At 35.4% G+C, this 26626-nt stretch overlaps 1 long non-coding RNA gene across 1 annotated transcript in view; it reads left to right on the top strand.

Annotated features, from left to right (window-relative positions):
* Positions 1-26626, top strand: part of LOC114207677 (uncharacterized) — a 100551-nt gene that overhangs the window by 46954 nt on the left and 26971 nt on the right. The window contains exon 2 of the long non-coding RNA XR_003608906.2: positions 21211-21428. This is a non-coding gene — a long non-coding RNA (uncharacterized LOC114207677). The remainder of the gene's footprint in view (positions 1-21210; positions 21429-26626) is intronic.

Genomic DNA, 26626 nt, shown 5'->3' with positions numbered 1-26626 from the left:
CATTACAGTGGAACAACATAAGAGTATTGCTGATTTCTTACCAGAAGTGATTAAAAGCAGATGTTGGAATGACATCCTTTCAGTGTCAGAAAATAAATATTATGCACAGAGATTTCCACATTCAAAGAAAATATCCTTTTGAAATAGAGATAAAATAAAGACTTGTTCAGATAAGCAAAAGCTCAGAGTTTATCACCTGCATATCTGCACTACAAGAAATGCTAAAAGATGTTCTTCAGGCTGTAGAAAACGAAGCAATAAAGAACACCAGAAAAAGAAAATATATAAGTAAATATAAAAAACATATATTTAAAGCTATTTCTAAATATCTACACCTATGTCCATGTCTTTGTATTAATATCTATATCCCTTTCAATATCTTTAAGACACCACTATATAAAGTAAAAGAACAATAGATTGTGAGATGTCTAGCATATATAGAGTTAAATGTATGACGAAGGTGCAAAGATCAGGAGGGTGGTGATTTGAAGTATACTTTTGTAAGATTCTTGCTTTGTTTATAAAGTATTAGATTATATTTGATTTTTTTTAAAGATTTAATTAATTTATTTGAGAGAGAGAGAGAGACAGAGCCCAGTAGGGGGAGAGGCAGAGGCAGAGGGAGAGGGAAAAGCAGACTCTCCGCTGAGCTGGGAGCCTGACATGTGGCTCGATCCCAGGACCCTGGGATCATGATCTGAGCCGAAGGCAGATGCTTAACCATCTGAGCCACTCAGGCACCCCAGTAGTAGGTTATATTTGAAGGTGGACTTGATAAATTAAAAATGCATAAGAGAAACTACAAAATAATTAACACAAGACGTGACTAAAAAGTCAACCGAGGAGATAAATTGGAATACTAAAAATATCAATTCACTCTAGAGATGGCAGGAAAAGATGAACAGAGTAAGAAAGAGCAGACAGGCAAATAGAAAACAAATACCATTTGGTAGATTGAAACACAAACGTATCAATTATTACATTAGAAGTAAATGTCATTTGGTTCCTCCAGGAAATTTACTCAAGACAGAGTTAAAAGCTCAAAATATTTACTCATGGTTATAATACCTGTGAATAATGAAAGGGAGAGTCATTAGGAATAAGTAAGAAAAGCCTTCATGTTGCCAGTGTATGTTTAATAGCAGTAAAACTAGAGATAAAAGGAAAATGAATTGAGTAAAAAGAGCTTCTGATTGTGCAGTATCATTTACTTCACATCATAACAAAGGCACAGGTAACATGACTTGGTATTGATGATATCTACCTTCATTAAAGTAGTGTTTGGCAGGTTTTTCCACTATAAAGGTATTCCCTCCTCTTCCATACTCTGCTTTTTTGAAAGCAAGTCACTGTTTGGTACAACCCACGTTCAAGGGGTGTGTGGGGAAGTTAAGCTCCACATCCTGGAGGGAGGAATATCTATAGAAATTATTTAGAATTCTTAGGGCGAGTAGATTTGTCTCTTATCCTCCATTCATTAAATTATTTATATCAATATGGACTCATGGATATTTATTTTATGCTTTGTGTTATCATCACAAATCTAACTGAAGTACTATGCTGTTATTTTGTTGCTCAAATGATTCCAGCTCTGGCCACTGGGAGCTCTTTCAGGTTGCTCCTGTATCCCTGTGGCAGCTACCAATCCTTTTGGTTTTCTGATCATTTCCTCACTTTCTAGCACCATGAGATGCTCCAGGTTCATTTTGTATATTTCCTGCCCCATCCCTGGAAGTCAGATAGACTCAATTTCCTGGGGTGTTGTTGCTTCTGACAGAACTAGAAAACATATGTATGTGCTCAAACTCATGTATACACAAATTTATACAATTAATTTCTCTGTACTTCTGTATCTATATTAAGCTAAGCACAGGTTCATATTAGTCTCTGACTAGTCCATTACCACACGGTTTATTCTAGTCACCCGTCCCCTTATATGTATCTTCCCTCTCTGATTAAACTATTAAAAGGTGGCACCCGGCATCAAAACTACTCTACAGATACAGCTTTTTCAAAAGAGTTAACCCCTGCCTCTGAGAGAAACAACTGGGTACAGCATTTATGTACAGCTCCTTTTATCTTAAGTCATAGTTTCCAACCAAACACCATTTTCCAAATTTACTTAGATCAGCTCATTTTCTGCCTCTCCATTTTAGTGAGGATATGCATAAATTTGTAATATAGTTAGAATATTTTGTCAGGGTATTTATTGCATTTGATATAGTCTCCTGGCCAAAAATTTGTGCTGTAATGTTCTCTGGGTTTTGACAAATGCATACCATCATGTATTTTGAAATAAAAAAGAAATACCATTTACAAAAGTACAAAAGTATAAATAACGTGGTGCTCAGATGTAAATCTAACTAAATACGTTAACGTAAGTTATAAACAACAGAAATAAACACAATATATTCTCTGACCACATGGGAATTAAAATAGAAGTCTAACAGATATTTTTGAAAAACTACAAATTTTGGGGAATTAGATGGAACCCTCTAAATGACCCATGTGTTATATAAAAGAAAAATCACAAGGGAATTTAGAAAATATTTAGATATGAATAGCAGTAAAAACAAATATAAAAATTTGTGGAAATCAGCTAAAATATTCTTTACAGGGTAATTTAAAGCTTTAAATAATTTTGTCTAAAAATCAAAAACATGTAAAATTTATGAACTGTGCTTATGAGCTGGAAATCTATGAGCTGGAAAAAAGATGAGTAGAAGTCGTTGAAACTAAAAATGAATAAACAGAATATTCAAGTGAAAATCTGATTCTAAAAAATATTGATAAAGTTTGGAATCCTCTAGACAGCAAGAAGCCATAAGTTACCAAGATAAGGAATGAAACTATGGAAACCAACACAGATTCTACATATACTAACAGGATAGTAAGATATTGTAATAAACAAGTTTGTGTGAATAAATTCAACAATTTGGATGATAGGGAATAATTCTTGAAAGACAATCTCCATAACAAAAACTGAAAATCTCAATAGCTTTACATATATTAAAGAAATTGAATTTTTAATTATGAAAGTTCCCTGCTAAGATAACTCTAGGCACATTAGGCTTCATTAGTGAATTTCAAACATTTAAGGAAACAATAATAACAAATAATTTTAGGAAATAGAGAAGGAAGTGTATTGTGAATTTATTATCAGGCAAATATATCTTTGCTTTTAAAACCAGACAAGGATATTCAACAGAAAATTATAGACACGTATCCCTCCTGAATGTGGAACATTCTTTTTTTTTAATCAAACATTATTTTAAAAAATTAGCAAATTGAATGCAACAAGATACATTATACATTAGAAGATAAATTCCTAGAAAATATGGTTTAGCCCAAGAATGTAAGATTCATCTGATGAACAAAAGTATTCAAACATAATTGAATGTAAACAACACATTAATTTAAAAAAGGAAAAATATCATGTAATAACTTCAACTGATTAAAAAATATGGCAAAATTCAATATCTGCTTATGGGAAAATGTCTCACCAAACTGTAAATATGAGGAAATATCCTTAAATGAAGTGATTAAAAACTTCTATAGCTAATACCATACTTAATGTAAAATAGTAAATGCTTTCCTCCTGAAACTGGAAACAGCAAAGAATTTTTCTTTCAATTTTAAATTCAACACTGTAAGGAGATAGTGGCTAGTGTAAAGCAAGAAAAAGAAATGGGACATAGAGATTAGAAAGAAAGAATAAAAATTGCCTTTCTTGTATGACCTATTATTATATATGTAGGAAATCCTGACAAATCTAACAAGAATAACAAAAATACTTAGAAGAATTAAAAGTGAATTTACCAGTGTTTCAGGGTACAGTGTGAACACATAAAACTTAATTCTATTTCTTAATGCAATCAAATAATTGGAAAAAAAAATCTACAAAATACCCACTAGAAGTAGTAAATGAATTCAGCAGCAATTCAGGTCACTAAGTCAATATCCATAAATTGATTAAATTTTTATGCATTAGTGATGGTTAATTAAAAATCAAAAATTTAAAAATTATCATTTACAGTATCATTCAAAAACATAAATACTTCATTGCAAATTTAGTGAAAGATATGCAAGACCTATTCCCTAAAAACTCATTGTTTACACTCTAATAAGAGCATTTTAAGGATGGAAGAGAAATGAAAAAAGACTTAATAAAATAGAAAGATATACCATGTATATGGATGAAAGGATTTATATTATAACATTTTGATTTTCCCCAAATTGCTATATAGATGTAATATCATTTCAATCAATATCTTAGCAAGCACATTTGAAGATCTTGACTTACTGTTTCCAAAATTTATATAGAAAAGAGGCAAAATAGTTTTGAGAAAAGACAGATTTAAGAACTTTAATTGATTTCAGGATTAAAAAAGGCCTAGGCATACCTTCAAATTAAACAGTAAAACAAGCCAGTGTAGAAACAAAAACTCGTTTCAACAAATTGTGCCAGAACAACTATGAATCCATATATATTTTTAAAATAGAACCTTGACTTCTAACCTCATTGCACACTCACAAATTAATAGAATTTGAATAACAAACCTAACCCAAGAGCTGAAAGTAAAAGCCTGCTGAAGAAAAAAAAAAAAAAAAAAAAGAGAATATAACTCTCTTTGTGGAAGCTCAAAAGTATCACTGGATATTTTGCTGCCCTAAATCAAATATCTCATGGTTTTATAAAATAGAAACAGGATAATAGAAGAGAGGTCCTTCCAGGGCAATAGATCCCAAAAGATATAAATTGTTCAAAACTCTATCTAAAATACAATTGTAGGAAATGGTCTATAAATAAACATGGAGCCATTTAGTGAAAGAAAATATGAATACTGATTTGAAAATGTGTAGGTACAATATATAAAAGTATGCACTAAAATATAATTTTAGAAGTTAATAGTGACTTGTTTAATTAAAATCGACTCTCTGAAGATATATATACAATTTTGGTATATTAACAGAATCCATTTCTGATAGTTACATCAATCAAGTCCTGGTGAAGCAAAAGAATGGTAAATTGAAGTTATATTATCAAAATTAACAAAATTAGGAATAAAAATACTGAAATTAGTTCAGATGGAGAGAATTATCATTGGAAAAAATAAGCAATATGATTTAAACAATTTTATCTGAATATACATGATAAAATAACAATGTTTCTGAACTATTGATAAATTTTCAAATGTTAAGTCAAACCCAATCAAATAATCAAAAATTAAATGAGGAAATATTTCAAAATCTGTGTAAAGGCTCTGTGTTGGTTTACTGTGAATGGCAAAGGGCATGAAATACTGCTCTGATATAAAAAAAGCTACTATTCTAACTGAGGAGGTGAAAGACGTTAGAAGAAAGGTTTTATATGTGGCACATGATCAGGACTCCGTGATTTGTGTGCACAAGTACTGCTGGAGAGAAATATTTCTGAACCATGATGTCTCGGAGATTACTAGTTAGAAATAAGCAGAATAATAAGGGTAAAAATTCACAGACTTATTTCTTTCTCTTCACTAAGCTTAGGAGCAAAGCTTACCAGAATGGCATTAATTTGTTACCATTCCCAGCTAGGCCTCGGACTGCTAAATTGTGTCCCTGAAACAATTCCAGGGAGCAGCATGTGTGTCCAGATATTTACTCTAAACCATGGCAATAAACTGAGTACTTAAGATCCATTCCAACCAGGTAATCCAGGAAGCCAGCAAGCCAAAATTTGTCTCATTACACAACAATATTTTTCTTAGGTATTATAGTGGAAATAAAAGCTTTGTTTATTATAGATGATGCAGTTTTGGAATATAGGTGAGGTTCAGTGGGGTGGAGTCCGGAGCCGATGACCAAGAAAGAATTCTTGAGGTGTCTTTGGTGCAAAATGGTGGTTTATTAAAGCACAGGGGACAGGACCTGTGGGCAGAAACAGCTGCTGTCCTGTGGTCTTGAGGAGTGGCTGATTATATACTCAGGAGTTGGGGAGGTGAGGACAAAGGGGGTGTCCAGAAGGACTGTCATATGCTTAATACTCTCAGGTTACTGGAGGCCTGGTTATTGTCAAGCCAAGGCTATTTCCCTCTCTAATGAGGCCCTACCATGAAGACAATTTGGGAGTTTCCTGGAGGGACATTTCTCCAATCACACGTCGTTGTCAATGGGTTTTAGGTGCAAAAGAAATTCAACTTTACTTACATTTCCTTCTGCCTCAGCCTCCCTTAATTTTATGGAGGGGAGGGTGATGTTAGGGTTTCAGGAAACTGAGTTATGGGTCTCTTGGAAGTTAGGCTATTGAAAGCTTCCTCCTTGTAAATCACTAGGACATTTGTAAACTGAGGGAGACTCCTGTCCTGCAGGACTGTGATCTCTATCAGTTAACCATTTGTTTTCCCTTTAGGGCAGCCAGGGGTGCCTGAGGAATGTCACATATATCCCAAAGTGTGGGGAGGGGGGTGTAGGGTGCCAGCTTCCGCTTTGTCCTCAGCTTGCCTTCTGCTCCCTCATCAATAGACATAGTTGATATATTTTTATTGTGGATTGATTTTTACTCTCTTCAGTTTGCAATAGACTCATGGAAACTGTGCTACAAAAGAAGACAGACCAGATGATAATGTTTGCTCTTTCAGTGACTAGTTGTTTGAATTTCTGAATGTCAGTTAACCTCAGCGAGACTTAGTTTATTTTTCTAAAAAACAAAAGTATCTCGGGGTCTAAAATTTAAATAAGATAAACACATGAAAACAAGCATGTGTTCGGAATGCCTGGTTTATCTCAAAAATGTTTCATGACTACAATTGCATTGAGGCAACTTTGAGGTTACCTCAAGTATGTGTTATCTGGTTTGTTGTATCTGTAATACAAGCAAAACTGATATGTGTTTGCTTGGCAGTGTCTATTCACCTGTATAAATATATACATATGCAGTGTTGCCTTATTGAAATAATTTTTAATATATTTTTATATCAATAATAATCTATTTGTAAGAGCTATTGATATCGGTAATACGGTTACCATTTAAAAGTAAAACTGTAATGCTCCTGTATTTAGTACCAAGTTATTAGGGACAGATAATATTTCAATTTATTCTAATATTTACTGTATCTAGGTAAAAGTTTGATTTTATGGAGATAATGTCTTTAATCAAAAACAGTGTTTCTATTTGTGATAACCTTAGCCAGACCAATATCGGGAGCTGGTATTTCCTAGAGAGAGATTCATTTCTATAAATCATATGAGGAATGTATGTAGAATGGAGAATCAACGTTACGGTGATGTTAGCTCTATCATGGGCAGCATTATCTTCAAATACACAGAATTTTAAAAAAACATTTAACGTAGATCTTTCTTTTTTTTTTTTTTTAAGATTTTTTATTTATTTATTTGACAGAGAGTGAGAGAGAGCACAAGTAGGCAGAGAGGCAGGCAGAGGGAGAGGGAGAAGCAGGCTCCCCGCCGAGAAGGGAGCCCGACGCGGGGCTCAATCCCAGGATCCTGGGATCATGACCTGAGCCGAAGGCAGCCGCCCAACCAACTGAGCCACCCAGGCGCCCCTTAACGTAGATCTTTCATTTCATATAAAATCTCACATAAGAATCTGAAGCAAACTTCACATAAAATAGGTAATGGATTTCATTTTGCTGTGCAGTCCAGTGCTATCAATGCATGTAAAATCAGGGTTGAATTTTCCTGGTTTTTGAAACACCCCATCACCAATTTTCATACATTACACTAAGCCACTGTAAGTCAAAACCTGCATTTGCAAGTCCAATAACTAGGATTCTGCCAGAAGAGAACAATGCTGATTAAGGAGCCATTATGTCATTTAGCGATTATTTCATGACACAATGATCATTTCAATGTTGTTAATGCAACAAAAGAAAGATTTTCATAAGAATACACTTTTAAATACTGTTTTATTCTCCAGAGGAATGCCCATTTAGCGTCCCCCCCACCCCACCTCCCAAATCCCATGGACTAAGTCAACATGTAAATAAGTCATTAGCCAAAGGGAAAGGGAAATAAAAAATCCCCATACTTGGCTCTAGGAAGATTTCAGATGGGCTCCTACTAATAAGCATATGAAACTGATAGATATGTTTTCTACTTCCTCCAGGGAGTTTCCAGCTGACCTACTTGCTACATTGTTGAGTATGTTTTCTACATACTAGTCTTAAAAAAATGTTAAGGGAGATTTGGGAAGCTTTGTGATTTCTAAATGCATTAAAAGAGAAGTGAAATAACTCAAGTTGAAGAGGGTCAGACAAAATAAAAGATTGGTTTTATGAGATTGGAAAAAAAACAAGTAAAACCTTTTTTTGGTGATCATATAAACATACGATAATTTAACTTCCTATCAGCAACATATCATGTAAATATGTATATTCATTCTTTCCCAGGAATTCAAAGCATATAGAAAAACCGGAAGATAGAAAAAATAGACTGGAAACAGAAAAATATTTACCTCCAGAGCTGTCCTGCAGCGAAGGCCACTTGTAATCAAGGCCCTTCTTGAAATGACAGCCAGCAGGTGAGAGATGTGAGCTAGAGGAACAAGAGGGGTAGATTCCTCCGGCCAGACAATGCAGAAGTGATTGCTTTCCTGGAATGTTTCAGAGCTGTATTTCACTACAAACATGCAACACAGCCCAGGGCAGTGCCGGATTCCATTGACAAAATCATTTGCCATTAAACTCCTCCAATACGCAGCAGATTTTCAAGAAATACACTGCTATCTAGAACCTGCACACTCTTAAAGTTAAAAAAAAAAACAAAAAGTGACTTGCGGGCTTTTGCCTCTCAGTGATCCCATTTGAAATATGAGATGTGTTTTGTGGAAGTGAAATAAGACTCTTTAGAATAATGTGAGAATTTAAATAGCTCTGGAGGTGAAGGGTGCTAGTTTGTTGCATAGAGAGTATGTGACATGGATGGATCATTGAAAATTGTCATAAATGGGACAAAGTGGTTAAGACACAGGTGACTTAGACACAACCAGTTTGTTGTAGAGCAGGTCTCAGAAGAGGAGTGGGACTCAGCTTAATGGCAGTGAGAAGTTTTTTGGACAAAACAGGAAAATGATTCAGGAGTATAGATGGGCTAATTAGAATTTTGCAGTTACCTTTCATTTCTCAAAAAGCACTCCTGCTTAGCTCAACCCTCTCCCTGGCTTAAAGTCCAGAGGGTTATTGTTTTGCTTCACTGAGATCTTGAGGTTATGCTGAATAACAAAAGCCAGAGGATATCATGTCCATTTATCTAGTGAATGTGTTGAAATCGTATGCCAAGTAAAATATTGATTGATTTGTTTATAAAGCTACCCGTTTTAAATCCTACTATGGGTCAGGCACTGTATTAAACTCATAACTCAAATAGTGATTAATTTTTGTAAACCCTTTGGCCACATTAAATATTTAATCACCAATAGGTAATAATATGATTATAAAAGTCTGAAATCTTTGAAGTAGTGATTAGAATGACATGAAAAAAAATAATATTCTCTCAAACTTTTCAGGAAAAGAGAATAGAAAAGGTAGAAGAAAAACAATGATTATTTATGATGTAAATTATGAGTTATAGAATAATATTTTTGTGGAAGAATCAAGCCATGTTAATAATACTTCCTATTTATTGAGTACTTAGCATATGATAACTGCCCATTCTTATTATGCGCTTGGAAAGCCAAGCGCTTTCCTAGTATATTTCACTCAATCCAAAGAACAGCTGTATGGGAATAGACCTGATATCCCTGTTTTCCAGATGAGCAAAGTGAGGTTGCAGACATTTCATAACTGGTTCATATTCACGTGGCCAATGCCAATACCTGGTGAGACAAGTATTTAAATCCAGATTTCCTTGACTCCCAAACTTATTCTTCTATCTACTCAGCTATATTTCTCATCAATATCATAAGTCCTCTTCTGACTCAAAGAAGCATGTACCTCTTAGGCTATTGTTCCCTGAGGGCCTATTAAGTAGTGAGAATCTTAAACTAAGATTTAATTTAAACCCTAAATTTATGTCTAATCCTAACTTTAACTCTTTGGAAATACCAATGATCTCAATAAAGCCCTGCTCTTTCCTTTTGAGAGGAGAGAACAGGATCTTCTGGTTGGAGAAGCTCAGGAAGTAGTGCATATCCACATATGCATTCAGACTCTCATTTTAGGAGTCTGAGTCCTAATTGGAAATAACCCCACAATTTCAGTGTGTGGATACCACGTTGAATTTTTTCCGAGGATACATGTTCCTAACGGATCATCAGGGGGCTGTGCTCCACAGCCACTGAGACCATCCAGAACTCATGGTCTCTTTGGTTACGCATTTATTTTTATTGGCATCAATTTTGTAGGTTCACACAAATTTTTTTCTACTCTGATAATATAGACAGTTTAAATTGTTACATTTATGGCAATATTGTGCTATAATACTTTACAAACATTTAGAGTTATATATAAAATAATTCATGTAAACAATCTAAATTATATCTAATGTTGTTAGTTTCATAGGGTATGATATCTTATTGTTTTAATGTGCATGTATTTGTGATATTGATCATTTAGACCTTTGTTATTTTATTGATATTGGATCTTTTTCTGTTATTTTTTAATGAAGTTAAACATTTTGAATATATTGCATATGTTTGGTTGTTCAAGCACATTTCTTTCCAGAAGTCACTATAATGAGGTATTCCTTAACAGGCAGATGTATGTTTTCTCTGTTTCACAGAAATCAATGAAAACTGCAGGGGGCCTAAATGCAAGGATTGGAAATGATTTAGTAAAAGGTATATTTGTGGAGGATCTGTTCTGGAATGTTTATTTTCCTACAGTCCTCTTGTTATGAACAGCCCATGGTTTGTAGTATAAAATGATTTGAAATTGCTTTCAGTTATTATTATTACTATTATTAAAGATTTTATTTATTTATTTGACAGAGAGAGAGACAGAGAGAGAGAGAACATAAGCAGGGGGAGTGGGAGTGGGAGAAGCAGGCTTCCTGCCGAGCCGGGAGCCTGATGTGGGGCTCGATCCCAGGACTCTGGGATCATGACCTCAGCCAAAGTCAGACGCTTAACGACTGAGCCATCCAGGCACCTCTCAGTTATTATTTTTAATTATGCAAAAGCAAGTATCCCAATGTGAATTGCAAACATAAAGTGAATTGACATTTAAGGTCTTTTTTTTCTTTTTGGGTTTTTACCCTTGTACAATATATATAACTTGCTTTTTTTTTCTTGATTCTTGCTTTTAGTTTCCTTACATTAGATCTTAATTACAAATATGAGTTTAATTTTAGGAATTTTATACCTACTTTCTGCTATATATCTTAAATGAGACTCTTTGATCCTATTAAAGAATTTAATATTATACCTAATTTATAAGGTCAGTAATCTGATTTTCTTCTTCTTCTTTTCTCCTTTTTTTTTAAAGATTTTATTTATTTATTTATTTGAGAGAGAGAGAATGAGAGATAGAGAGCACGAGAGGGAAGAGGGTCAGAGGTAGAAGCAGACTCCCCGCTGAGCAGGGAGCCCAATATGGGACTCGATCCCGGGACTCCAGGATCATGACCTGAGCCGAAGGCAGTCGCTTAACCAACTGAGCCACCCACGCGCCCTTTTCTCCTTTTTTTTAACCAAGCTAATTGCTTTCTGTTGTGGCCAAAATAGGCTGTATTAATTCCCTTCCTATTAGTTTTTTCTCTTATCTTTAAAAATCATAGGTATTGCCTTTTCCCCTTCACTTTCTACCTGTCACATCCCTTCTTTCATCAGTCAATGTCACATAAACCAAAATATACACACAGCATCCAATTTATAAGTATTTATTTTTATGGTGGAAAATAATAGAAGCTGTTTTGAAATTTTACCGGTATTCTACAAATTAATTTCTTAATAAAAATCAGACACTTATGGACTATCCACTGAGTGAAAGAACTTTATAGATATAAAGAATCAACAAAAAGCAATCATCTAGCCTCATGATGTTCACATGCACAAATAGAATCTTAAAGCATATCAATACTAAGATTGAGGAAAAGAGATAATTTTATGCAGCTTTCCCCCTTTAATATTAAGAACATTTTTTCCTCCCCCACAATGGGTTTGAGAGACTGATGAAATGTTGAGTTTGTGGAGGAGAGGAAAATGAGAAACCAGAGAGCGTGATAATGAAGATAATCAGTTATCTTGAAGACAGTCTTTTTAAGATTTTATTTTTCCTTAAGTCATCTCTATACTCAACATGCGGCTGGATCTCACAGTCCCGAAATCAAGGACCACGGGCTCCACCCACAGCCAGCCAGGTGCCCCTTGAAGACAATCTTAAACTCAGACAGCAGATATTGACCCCAGCACACCCAGGCCAGGAATATTTTATCTTTTTTTCCCCCCAGAAATGGATCTAGCTCTACCTTTTTAAAAGATAAGAATTTTGCCTGGGAATAGAATGTGGAGTATTTTAGGTCCTAGAGAACCCACAGCAGAATCAGAGGGAGGATTTGCTAATTGTTCTGTAACATTGGAAAATTACTCTGTGGTGGGAAATTTAAGGGAAGATGACTGGGAAAGAAGCTGTGGGAAGGAACACTGATTGGACCAATTAGCAAAGTAAAACGGCAAGAGAAGTTGGATAAATCTTCACAGAAGCCAGTACTTAAAAACGTTAGTTTATACAGGGACTAATGAACAGCCTGGTTGGGCAGAGACTGTCTCTGTAAAGGTGAGAAGAAATGTGACCACAAGTAAGAGAGGGATAAAAGCCTGAGTGAGCACAAGAAGATGAAAAAGAGCCTTCCAAATTATCCCATCATAAATGTGCTTGTCGATGAGACTAATGCAAATGGAATAGACAGTTTATGGGTATTCCAAAGTAACCGTGATTATAGACAGGATCTCAGGAGAATAAAATACTATAGACAGGATCTCAGGAGAAAAAAATACTGAGAAGCAAGAGTCTAAAAAGATGTAAACAGATTTAGTTGACATTGGTAGCTGTGATGAGCCTTCAGAAAGGGGATTTTCCCACAGTTCTAATTATGAAATCATCAAGATCTTTAAAATCCTTCCATCGTGGTATAACTTCTAAATTTACCTGTTAAAGGAAAATCAGTATGTATATGTAAATATAAAACATGGTAACCTTAGCTTTGTCTTCAAAATCCATATGGTTAATCCATAGACTACACTAAACATATTTTAGGGGGCAAATGCACATATCACTTATTCCATAATCTCGGTGTTCATTATATTGAAGAGGACATAATTTAGGATAGCAGGATGCTTCAACAGGGGACACCTTGAATAGAATGACAGTAAGTCAACGGGGCAGAATGTTAAAATCATCACCATCATCACCAAATGCACTAAAAAAAATTGCTTTGGTATTCTGGGAAAAAAGAATTCTGGTATTTATTATAAGTACAAGGTGACCTTTTAAAAGGAAAAGTTTGGAGAACTTCATGAGCATTCAAGATGGAAGACAGGGTGGTAGAATAGAAAGGCTGAACTAAACTTGATTTTCACTATACCTTCATTGTGCTAATTTAATTCCCTGAGACTTGTTTCTCCATTTTTTAAAAAAATGTCAACCTGAGTTTATTGTAAGAATTAAATAAGTATTTTAATATTTTGCTAATGTGAAGTACACATTAAATGTTTTCCTTCCACTGTTCAAAGCGAAGACATAAATATTTCCTGCAGAAGTAAGTCCGTGATTCCTCTTTAAATGTGTATCCTGGAGGAAGGCTATATTGATTTTTCTCATGTTAAAATGCATAGTGGTCACTGCAACATTTGCTAAAAATTATTGTCTTTGTCTAAAAGGTATATAAAGATGAACCTCTATATCATGCATTCTAGTACAAAAATATGAAGCTGACACTACAGATTTCATGTAAGACGTGTAAAAAAAAAAAACAATTCATTTTCATGAACTTGTTAAAAGTATCCCAATAACAGGGGCACCTGGGTGGCTCAGTCTAATAAGCGTCTGCCTTTGGCTCAGGTCATGATCCCAGGGTCCTAGGATGGAGCCCCACATTGAGCCCTGCATGGAGCCCCTGCATTGGGCTCAGCAGGGAGTCTGCTTCTCCCTCTGTCTGCTGCTCCCCTTGCTTCGCTTATGCTCTCTCTCAAATAAAATCTTTTTTAAAAAAAGTTCCCCAATATCATCTTGTGACAAACCCAGAAGTCTCTTTCAAAGGTTAATTTTTTTTCCTTTTCCTTTTTTTTCTTTTTAAGATTTTATTCATTTATTTGACAGAGAGAGAAATAGTGAGAGCAGGAACACAAGCAGGGAGAGTGGGAGAGGGAGGAGCAGGCTTCCCACTGAGCAGGAAGCCTGATGTGGGACTCGATCCCAGGACCCTGGGATCATGACCTGAGCCGAAGGCAGACGCTTAACGACTGAGCCACCCAGGCGCCCCTCAAAGGTTAAATTTTTAATAACACCTGCTTTTATGAAAGGGATTGAGATTTAGCAAAGATTACTCATTAAATATAAAAGGACTCTGGGATGCCTGGGTGGCTCAGTTGGTTAAGCATCCCAGGGTCCTGGGATCAAGCTCTGCATCTGGCTCTCTGCTTTGTGGGGAGCCTGTGTCTCCCTCTCCTTCTGCCTGCCACTCCCTCTGCTTGTGCTCTCTTTTTCTCTCTCTGGCAAAAAAAATATATAAATATATCTTTAAATAAATAAACAATAAACAAGGACACTGAATAGCGGAGGGAAGACATGGTTTGCAATAGTTTGCATGTGGGTAGCAGATTTCAGTTTTATTTCTTAGTGCTCTCTTTGGAAGCAGAAGCACACCCCTTGTGGTCATTTTGGACACTTATTGGAGGCATTTCTTTTTCTTTTTTTTTTTTTAGATTTTATTTATTTAGGGGTGCCTGGGTGGCTCAGTCGTTAAGCGTCTGCCTTCGGCTCAGGTCATGATCCCGGGGTCCTGGGATCGAGCCCTGCATCAGGCTCCCTGCTGGGCAGGAAGCCTGCTTCTCCCTCGCCCACTTCCCCTGCTTGTGTTCCCTCTCTCGCTGTGTCTTTCTCTGTCAAATAAATAAATAAAATCTTTAAAAAAAAAAAAGATTTATTTGACACACAGAGAGAGAGATCACAAGCAATGGGAGTGGGAGAGGAAGAAGCAGGCTCCCCGCTGAGCAGGGAGCCCGATGAGGGGTTCGATCCCAGGACCCTGATGAGGGGTTCGATCCCAGGACCCTGAGATCATGACCTGAGCCCCTGGCAGATGCTTAACCGACTAAGCCACCCAGGAGCCCTAGAGGCATTTCTTTGATTGTTAAATTATTAGGAGGTGCTATTGCATTAGAAGGTAGAGACCAAGAATGCTATACATGCTATAAAGCATGGAGAAGTCCTGCATAATAAAAAAAAATTTCAATTTGGAGACAAATTTTGAATGTCTTTCATTGCCTAAAATCTAATTCCATTATATGTATATACAAAATATTTTCCATGGTTTCATATATATCAAATTTTTCTGGAATTCATCTATAAATTAAAGGGACATTATCTATTATTCTGATCAAATTTTGTCAGAAGTTACTCTCCATTTTGGAAAATTAGGTTACAATGACAATGTTGCTTGTGATATTTGAGTCACCAATATAAAATACTTGTGTTAATTTGTATTTAGAATTATTACATTTATGGAAATAATATAAGTATAAATGTACTTTCTAAAATCCTTATTTTAAAATATCAATATAAAGGGGGGCGCTTAGGTGGCTCAGTCGTTAAGCGGTTGCCTTTAGCTCAGGTCATGATCCCAGGGTCCTGGGATGGAGCCCCGCATCGGGCTCCCTGCTCGTCAGGAAGCCTGCTTCTCCCTCTCCCACTCCCTCTGCTTGTGTTCCTGCTCTTGCTAACTCTCTCTCTGTCAAATAAATAAATTATATCGTTAAAAATATATCAATATAAAGGAAATACGTCAATGGTATTCAGTTGATTATTTAACATTGGGTTTTATAGTCTGATAACTGAACAATTTCTCATCTTTCTAATCTAACAGCACATTTATTTTTAAAAAGATTTTATTTATTTGAGAGAGCGAGAGTGAGCATGAGTGGGCAGGGGGCAGGGAGAGAAGGAGAAGCAGACTCCCTGCTGAGCAGGGAGCCTGATGTCGGGCTCCATCCCAAAACCCTGAGATCATGACTTGAGCCAAAGGCAGGCACTTAACCAACTGAGCCACCAGGCAGCTCAATAACTTTAAGAACACATTTTAAAAAGGAAACCTTTAAACTACTGAAATTTAGTGCAAATTTCATGAACACATTGATTAAATTAGCAAGGATATGTCATACTACTGAAATTTATAGGAAAAGTTTGAAAACTGTATTACTGTAACCAGACTTTTAAATATACCCTAATCAGAGAAATAAATGTCTCATTATTTCTTAACAGAATAGTACAATGTATTACAAGATATGTAAAATAAAAAAATATTGAAAATTAATCTTTACAGCTGATTGAGAAATTTTTATTTATAGAAAGAAGCTCAAATGAGAAACATTTTTGTGTTTCACTGAGCAATGACATTTTATCAAGAAGGCTTGATGAGATTGTGAAAAGTATTGAAAATCATCTGTGTAATGAATGGCAGTTGAGCGAATTTTCATACAATGGGTAAAAGTATCTTATGTGAAAATGAATCATTACAGCTCATATATATGTAGGGTTTGTAAAGACTAAAAAAATCATGAAGACAATGTACCTTTCAAAATTACTGAGAATGGCTACCCAGAGATTCTCAACTAACCAAGCCCTTAAAAATGTCATGTGAAAACATCAGCTTCCCAAATATCACTGCTTCAATAGCAGCAGGGTTTATAATGGGGGTTTAAAGCTGACATTAATGCCTGGAGGTGCTTTCGTAATTCATTATGTTTTTTACTGACCTCAGGGATGCTAAGGAAATACTTCAAAGTCAGTAAATGTATTCATTGTTACTAATAAAATTAAGAGTAAGCTGCAACTGGTAACAAAGAGAGTTTGTACTAGGAAGTAAGGTGACTTTTCAGTGTAGTCTTAATTTTTTTTCTTATTTAAAATAAAAAATTTTTGATTAAGCATCACAATTCAAATATCTGAAAATATGACTTTTCCTGCAGATGTATTTGCCACGTTAAATGGGATCTTTTACAGGATGTTAGAAATTAAGATCCGTCTCAGAGTGCACAGAATTACCATAGGATTTGTCAACAAACATGTATTATTTAAGATTATTTTTTGCATCCAACATTTTTACAGCTTTTATCTTTACAGAAGTTAGATCAATACAAATAAGTTGCTCTCATTTGAATGGCTACTAAAGAGAGGATGATTAGATTTAAGAGAATTTGGTTTAATTTACAAAACTGGATTGAGTAGTTAATCCATTTGAAGCAGATGAAGAACATGTTAGCCAAAATTTTCAGAAAATTTTAACTGAACTAAAATCCAATGTTGGGGCCAAAGCACTTTAATCAATCTAATTATGAAAGACTTAGGATGCTGCTAAAACTTATATACACTTCTTTGGAAGCAAATTATTCTAGATTTCTAATAACATATTGGGTTGAAGTGGCTACAGCCCTGTAGTATAATTCTGGCAAAAGTGTTACTGCCAATGTCTATAGAATGGAGCAAACATGAGATTCCTTTTAACATACTTTGAACAATTTCAGTAGTTTAGATAAAATTCAGGGTTTCACTGAATTTCATTAATAAAGATTGTTTTAAAATTATACATGTGTAATTTTTTAATGCAGAAATAAATTTAGGTTATAGAAATTATTGAAATGCTGTATCTTGGTTATAGAGATTACATATTGAAACAAATTAAGAATATTCCTAACTGTTCATTTTATTCTGCTACTACCCTCAAAGGTTTACCAGTTTATGTAGCAACACTGCCACAGAAATATAATGCAAGCCACAAATGTGCGCAATATCTATATTTAAAAAGTTTTAGTAGCCACATTATAAGAAGTAAAAACACTGGGGAATCTAATTTTAATTATATATTTAACATACTACATCTGCCAATTATTATTTCAACCTATAATCAAGGTAAACATTATGGAGATACTTTATACTGACTTAGTTTTTAATATAAGCCTAATTTAAATAAATAACATCAAAATTAAGTTCTTCAGTAACACTGACCCATATTTCAAGGGCTCTGTAACCACTCAGGGCTATTGGTTACCATACTGGACATCACTGGTGTATAGATTTAGTTATTACTATTATTAATTTTCTTACCAACAATGAACAACTATTAGCCTAACATAAGTTCTTATTTTAGTGTCCACACAAATCCCTGTTCTTCTATTTCCCTGCACTTATTATATTAAACTCTTTAAGTCCAAACTTGCTGTAAGGAGGTACAAGAATGTAAGTACTTAATTAGGTACTTATATTGCAGCCAATTATTTTACTGTACATCATGTTTTCTTTACAGTTAAAGCATTATTTTGATTCAGGAGAATCAACATAACATGATTTTGCATCAATAACGTGTGACTTTGAATTATGCTAATGAGTGGCTTTAGGTTATGTTTTCTATAAATGTCTTGGCAATAAAGGACTTTAGAAAATGCTTATTATATGGCTTAGAACCACCAATCTACATGAAAACAATAAAGGTGGTTTTCTTCTGTATGTGGCAGGAAGAACAAGACAAGTTTTATTGGGTTTTAATGAGAGAATTGTACTGATTGATTTCCAGACTTGTTAAACTTCTACATCAGTGCAAATCTGAGCGCAGCTATTACACTGACATTCTTTATTCAATTCTTCTCTCTCTCTCTCCTCTTGTCATCATTTCTGTCCATCTCACATTTTTTTCTGAGCACATCAGATATGGGTCTTCTAATTAAGTGGTCTAAAACATGAAGTGAGAAAAACTTCAAATACTGAGAAAAAAACATAAGAAAATGGATTAATGATAGTATTGAAAATGAAAAGAGAAGAAAAACTATATTCAAGAACTTACCATGTCTGAGTTACTGTGCTGAGGACTTAACATATACTGGTTGACATATATCAAAGCACTCTTTGAAGAAAGTACAATTGTTTCTCTCCTTTTAGGATTGAGGAAGTTGATATTTGTTTTAGGTCAGATCAGTAGTAAATAGCTAAGTTGAGAATCACACTCAGATCTTCAGTGCCTCAATTCTTTGACCCTAAGCACTGATACACAACCTCACAAAGAAACAGAAATGGGCTTTTAACAGATGGATGGATGCTGCACCCTAACACATCTGTGTAGGGTTGGGAGGGAAGATTATTACAATTGCACGTTGTGTAGTTTTTACTCTAGTCCTTTATTTTTAATTTAATAAACCATTGCTGGCAGCACTCAAATGAACAACGCAGAGGCTTTCATCTCACTGCCCCATGACCAAAAGATTATATGTTGTTTCACTATCTATCTGGTTGTACAATATTAGGTTTGTGTTAGTCATACGGCTGTTGCTAAATAGAGACTCCCCAGAACTGTCCAAGTTCATATTGGCTCCAATCATTCTACTGCCTTGTGGAGTGTTAGAGCATGACAGGGCTGTAGTTACATCTCAAAGACAAAGGACCTCACTATTTTCGGATCACACGCACCAATTACACTGGTCCTACAGAAATTGCCATTCTTGTGTCCCTTTGCTCTTACTTTGCTCTTACTACATGGAGCCATTTACCTGTTAGTCTTTATGACTTGCTCATAAATTTCTAAGTTAAATATTTTTTCTCTTTAGATCGCCTGGATCAGTTTCATTGACAGAAGCAAAGATGTTAGCAGTATTAATTTCCTTAAAATGTTTTCTTTACAGTAGAGAACACTCCTGTTCTTGAGGGGACTAATTTTTCTAGGCTATTTTTTGTTTTTTATTTTAAAAGATAGGCATTGTATTCTTACTTGGAAGGATTTTTCTAAGATATCTTTGATAGAAATTTTAAGGTATATTTTACCCATCATCACCTTGACACATGCAGAGTACTGATGTTTAGGAAGTGGCTGAAAAGTTAGCTTTAAAATACTGAGGGGAAAATAATATTCACAGTTTTAAAATCTTTAAATGTTTTCAATTACATCTATTAAACATATTAACATATTTTATTCAAGTAGTAAACAGACAAACCTAATATTTTTAGCAAACAATTTAACCTCAGTCTTCGTATTTGTGAAAAAGGAATGATTATTAAAATAAGAGTTTCTCAGCATTGTAATAAAAGATCAAAAGAAATAATATAAGAAATTTAGTTTGCACATGAAATTTGCATATATTTTTATTTCATAAATATTTTTGATGATCGGCATAATTAATTTGAGTTCTGGTTAAAGACTGTTTTTGATAATATTCATACCAGCAGACAACAAATCCTCAATATAAATTTACTGCTATTAGTTCAGATATTTTTTTTTATCTGTGAAGACATTTTCACCTGGTCTTCAAACTAACAAAAAAGAGATACTCTGCACGAGCAAGAAAGATTTGTGCAAGGTTAGAAAATATATTGTCAGTTGTGCTAAAATCTTACTCTCATTTTTACTTATGAAAAGTTTTTATTTTCTAATTACTTCTCTCACAGTGGTTTTAACATCAGCTCCTTATCCAAATACATTATGTTAATTTTATAAACTAGGTGAGTTATAACAATGTATTATGGTGGTGGCACCTGGGTGGCTCTTTGTTAAGTGTCTGCCTTCAGCTCAGGTCATGATCCCACGGTCCTGGGATCCAGCCCCGCATCAGGCTCCCTGCTCCAAGGGAAGCCTGCTTCTCCCTCTCCCACTCCCCCTGCTTGTGTTCCCTCTCTCGCTGTGTCTCTCTCTGTCAAATAAATAAATAAAATCTTACAAAAAATATTATGGTAAGGAATAAAATGATTTAATTGAAATTCTGTTGTGTATAAGTCAGCTATTACTGTAATAATGCTGTATAACAAACCACTCTGGTTTAAAGATAAAAACTTAATTATCATACTCATGACTCAAGGATTGACAACATTATCGCCGGTGTAGGTGTATTCCAGAAGTGAGGGTTCAGGATCCCAACTTTAGACTATAGACTAGGTTCAGGTCGTTTCCTCATGATGCTTAATTTTCTGGCTCTGGCAATTACCCAGTGCATGTGGCTATCTCCGTGTATCCTGTTCTGTGATCCAGCTTGAAAGAAAATGGCTTGCTAAAGGCATTTTTTCCATGGTTCATCATCAGGGTTATGGAAGGCAAACCAAATTCCACAACCACATTTCAAGCCTCTACTTATATGTCTTCCACTAACATCCCATTGGCCAAAGGAATTCCGTGCTCAAGTCAAATGTCAAGATGAAGCAAATGGACTTTACCCATAAGGAAGCTATATCATGGAATAATTATATCATAGAAATGTGAAGAATGGAAAACACTATCATCGAAGATAAATATCATCTAAGGTAAGGTAAGAGATGTATTGAATGAGATGTACACATTAAGGTACAAACAAAAGATGATTTTTTTTCCCCTTCAGGTCTTGTGATTTCCATATGTAGAAACCTTTTTCCTGGCTCTGGGGAAATATCAGATATATCCCACACTTTTTTGGTCAACATGAGATACTAAAACAGGAAACTTAACCCTTTATATAATTCAAATCTTTCTCCCTCCTTAATAGGGAAAACCTATCTTGAACTTAGTCTGCCATATAAGGAGGAGGTGTTGTTTGACATCTCTCTTTTTTGCCCAGTTTCTCTTACTTGTTGGCTGCCTTTTTTTTTTTTTTTTGATGGAGTTGAGGACTCTTTCAGGATTGAAGGAAGTTGTTAAGAAGTGAGCAGCCAGAAAACATCTTAAAATAACTAATACGGTAGTAATATGGCATCAGATTCTTTTGTGAGGCAAATGCAGATTTTCCTGCTCTTTTTATTGAGAGATTTTAGTGTATTTATTTTTTAGAGTTCTTTTCTTATGACTTTCTGTATTTCTTTGGTTCCAGCCAGCAACAGCCCCCTCTTTGATAGATATTTTAGGGTGGTTCGTTCAACAACCATTCCCCTGCTTTCTAGTATGCAAAAACTTAAAAAAAAGCTAAAATGACTTTACCTCAGCTGTCTTGCTTCTCATGCTCTGAATATGATTAGGTTCCAGCAGTCAGAAATGTCATACAAAAAATGAAGAGAATGACAGGTCTAATGACATTTATTTTAATTATGCGGCTTCTCCCAGAGGCTATTGAACAGCATTTTCTGAGATAAAGTGACTATGTGTTCCTCAAATTCTTTGTGTTATGCTACGTTATTGAAGTAAGGGCAACATACACAGAGACAGGAGAAAATTACACATGAAGACCTTCCAAGAATACCTGGCAAACTGAGCCCAAGAGAAAGAAGGTGGGGTGAATGGTCTGTTCCAGGAGAAAGTGCCAGTTGCTGCACTTAGGACTGTGTCAGTGTACATGGCCTTCAGATGTTATTTGGTATGAAAGATTAACTGGGGAAAATTCTTATAAACCAATGCAATTTTTATACTAGATTTTTCTTATCTCCTAATTTAACACTCACATATAAGCTAATTTGTATAATGGAAACGCACATGTTAGCAGAGAGTACATTGTGGCCGCTTCCCAGTTTGACAGGCAGCCTTCTGATCTTGGCCAGAGTAGGAGTTGGAGGTCTAATTCTCTGAGGTGGCTTTTGGCTCGCTCCTACCAGCTCAGATTCAGTTCTCATCAGCCTTTCCAAAAATTCTTCTAAGCCACTTAACGCCCTGCAATAAATCCCTTTTTGTTTAAACAGCTTAGAATGGATTCTTCTTTCTTGTACTAAATGCAGATGGAGAGGGTGAACATTACCTGGAGATGTTGGAGGTCAGAGATTCTCAAGAAAATAGGAGGCTGAGATGGCTAAAACTGATCTGGTAGGGTTTTACAATAGTAAATATCCTTCTAGATTCAAGAATTTAAGGTCAGAGAGTGATGCAATCGTTGTTTATGGCACATAGCTGTGAATGATTTCCTTATATTCCTGGCTGAAATCATCTAGAATGAAGTGCTCATTAAGTAATATGAAGACTGTGTGTTGGATTGGGTGGATATTTTTAGCTCCTGTAGAGGACTTAGGAAAAAAAAAATGACAAGCCTAAAACTTTAAAAATTTCTGCTCATTGAATTATCAGAAGATAAGAGATCTTCTATCCCCGTGATAGAATCTTATCCTTGAAGGCTTATGTTAACGTGAAATACCAGAAACAGAGTCTAATCCTCTGGGTTGCTGAATTCCAAAGGAAGTTGAATTCATAGCCTCCCTAAATGTCTTATTTAGATTTAGGGTATCTATGGAAAAAGAATATGACTGTAAGAATTGAAATGAGGAACTTTGGTAGATGCAGATATTTCTTAGTACCGGCCGTCAAAAGTCCAGTGAGCCTTTCTTGACAGCAGAGGCAACTGCTCCCTGACTGATGAAGTTGCTTCTGTCTTATCTGGAATTGTCACTTGAGGCTGTTGACACACAAAGAGACACCACACAGTTTGTTCTTTAATGTATCTGTCTTGTTAGTCAACGTAATATTGTTGAGAATCATCTATATTGTTGCATGAAGTAATACTTTTTCCCTTTTTTGTCTATTAAATGAATATACTACACTGCTTATCCATTCTCCTATTGACATTTTAGGCTGTTTTCAGTTTGCAGAAATATGAATAAAGCTGCTGTGAACATCCTTTTGAGGTCTTCTGGTTCATGCTTTCTTTTCTCTTGTATAAGTTTCTAGGAGTGAAACTGCTTGGTCAAACAATAGATGTTTAACTGCTAGAGTTTTACAAAGCGGTTGTATGGATTATAGTGGTTTAAAAGTCTGGTTGCTCCAAATCCTTGCCAACAGTTGGTGTTGTCAGTCTTTTTAATTTTAGCCATTTTACTAGATCTGAAGTAGCATCTCCTGTGGTTTTAACTGATTGCCCCGATTTCTAATGATGTTGAGAATGTTTCATATGCTTACTAGCTATTTTTATATATTCTTTTCTGAAATGTCCATTCAAGGTTTTGCCCCATGTATTTTTTTTTTGTGGATTTTTAAAAATTTTATTATGTTATGTTAATCACCATACATTACATCATTAGTTTTTGATGTAGTGTTCCATGATTCATTGTTTGAGTATAACACCCAGTGCTCCATGCAGTACGTGCCCTCCTTAATACCCATCACCGGGCTAACCCATCCCCTCTTCCCCCTCCCCTCTAAAACCCTGTTTGTTTCTCAGAGTCCATAGTCTTTCATGGTTCATCTCTGATTCCCCCCACCCTTCATTTTTCCCTTCCTTCTCCTAATGTCCTCCATTCTATTCCTTATGTTCCACAAATAAGTGAAACCATATAACTGACTTTCTCTGCTTGACTTATTTCACGTAGCATAATCTCCTCCAGTCCCATCCATGTTGATGTAGAAGTTGGGTATTCATCCTTTCTGATGGCTGAGTAATATTCCATGGTGTATATGGACCACATCTTCTTTACCCATTCATCTGTTGAAGGGCATCTCGGCTCTTTCCACAGTTTAGCTATTGCAGACATTGCTGCTATGAACATTGGGGAGCATATGGCTCTTCTTTTCACTACATCTGTGTCTTTGGGATAAATACCCAGAAGTGCAATTGCTGGATCATAGGGTAGCTCTATTTTTAAATTTTTGAGGAACCTCCACACTGTTTTCCAAAGTGGCTGTACCAACTTGCATTCCCACCAACAGTGGAAGAGGGTTCCCCTTTCTCCACAACCTCTCCAACATTTGTTGTTTCTTTCTCTGTCCATTTTTGCCATTCTAACTGGTGTAAGGTGGTATCTCAGTGTGGTTTTGATTTGAATTTCCCTGATGGCTAATGATGATGAACATTTTTTCATGTGTCTGTTAGCCATTTGTATGTCTTCTTCAGAGAAGTGTCTTTTCATATCTCCTGCCCATTTTTTGACTTGATTATTTGTTTTTTGGGTGTTGAGTTTGAGAAGTCCCAACCCGGTTTTTGTTCACTGGCTTTTGGAGATGTATCTTGAAAGAAGTTGCTGTGGCCGATGTCTCCTGCCACATTACTGAATTGCTGTATGAGTTCTAGGAATTTCGGGGTGGAGTCTTTTGGATTTTCCACATAAAGTATCATGTCATTGTAATTTGCCAAATGTTCTTTTAGTTTTTTGCATGAAATATTTTATCCTTAATTCCACAGACTATAGCCCTGCCTATGTTCTCTAGGATTTTGATGGATTCCAATTTTCCCAGCACCATTTATTGAAGAGACTGTCTTTTTTCCATTGCATGTTTTTTTTTCCTGCTTTGTCAAAGATTATTTGACCATAGAGTTGAGGGCCCATCTCTGGGTTCTCTATTCTGTTCCATTGGTCTATATGTCTGTTTTTGTGTCAGTACCATGCTGTCTTGGTGATCACAGCTTTGTAATATAGCTTGAAATTGGGCAACGTGATGCCCCCAGCTTTGTTTTTCTTTTTCAACATTTCCTTGGCGATTCGGTATCTTTTCTGATTTCATACAAATTTTAGGATTGTTTGTTCCAGCACTTTGAAAAATGTCATTGGAATTTTGATCGGGATGGCACTGAAGGTATAGATTGCTCTGGGTAGCATAGACATTTTAACAATGTTTATTCTTCTGATCCATGAGCATGGAATATTTTTCCATCTTTTCGTGTCTTCTTCAATTTCTATTTTTCCATCTTTTTGTGTCGTCTTCAATTTCTTTCATGAGTGTTCTGTAGTTCCTAGAGTATAGATCCTTTACCTCTTTGGTTAGGTTTATTCCGAGGTATCTTATGGTTTTTGCTGCTATTGTGAATAGAATCGTTTCTCTAATTTCTTTCTACAGTTGCATTGTTAGTGTATAAGAAAGCAACTGTTTTCTGTGCATTGGTTTTTATCCTGCCACATTACTGAATTGCTGTATGAGTTCTAGTAATTTGGGAGTGGAGTCTTTTGGGTTTTCCACATAAAGTATCATGTCATCTGCGAAAAGAGAGAGTTTAACTTCTTCTTTGCCAATTTGAATAACTTTTATTTCTTTTTGTTGTCTGATTGCTGTGCTAGGACTTCTAGTACTATGTTGAACAATAGTGGCGAGAGTGGGCATCCTTGACGTGTTCCTGATCTTAAGGGAAAGGCTCTCAGCTTTTCCCCATTGAGGATGATATTCTCTGTGGGTTTTTCATAGATGGATTTTATGAAATTGAGGAATGTTACCTCTATCCCTATACTCTGAAGAGTTTTAATCAGGAAAGGATGTTGTATTTTGTCAAACGTTTTTTCTGCATCAATTGAGAGGACCATATGGATCTTCTTCCTCCTCTTATTAATGTGTTCTATCACATTGCTTGATTTGTGAATGTTGAACCACTCTTGCATTCCCAGGGATAAATCCCACTTGGTCGTGGTAGATGGTCGTTTTAAAGTATTGTTGGATCCTATTAGCTAGGATTTTGCTGAGGATTTTGGCATCCATATTCATCAGGGATATCAGTCTGAAATTCTTCTTTTTGATGGGGTCTTTGCCTGGTTTGGGGATTAAGGTAATGCTGGCCTCATAGAATGAGTTTGGAAGTTTTCCTTCTGATTCTATTTTTTGAAACAGCTTCAGTAGAATAGGTATTATTTCT

Source organism: Eumetopias jubatus, unplaced genomic scaffold (genome assembly GCF_037043125.1).
Source record: "Eumetopias jubatus isolate StellerSeaLion01/CBP00866 unplaced genomic scaffold, mEumJub1_p1.0 scaffold_7, whole genome shotgun sequence".
Classification (NCBI taxonomy): Eukaryota; Metazoa; Chordata; class Mammalia; order Carnivora; family Otariidae; genus Eumetopias; species Eumetopias jubatus.
This window is presented reverse-complemented; position numbering and strand designations above follow the sequence as displayed.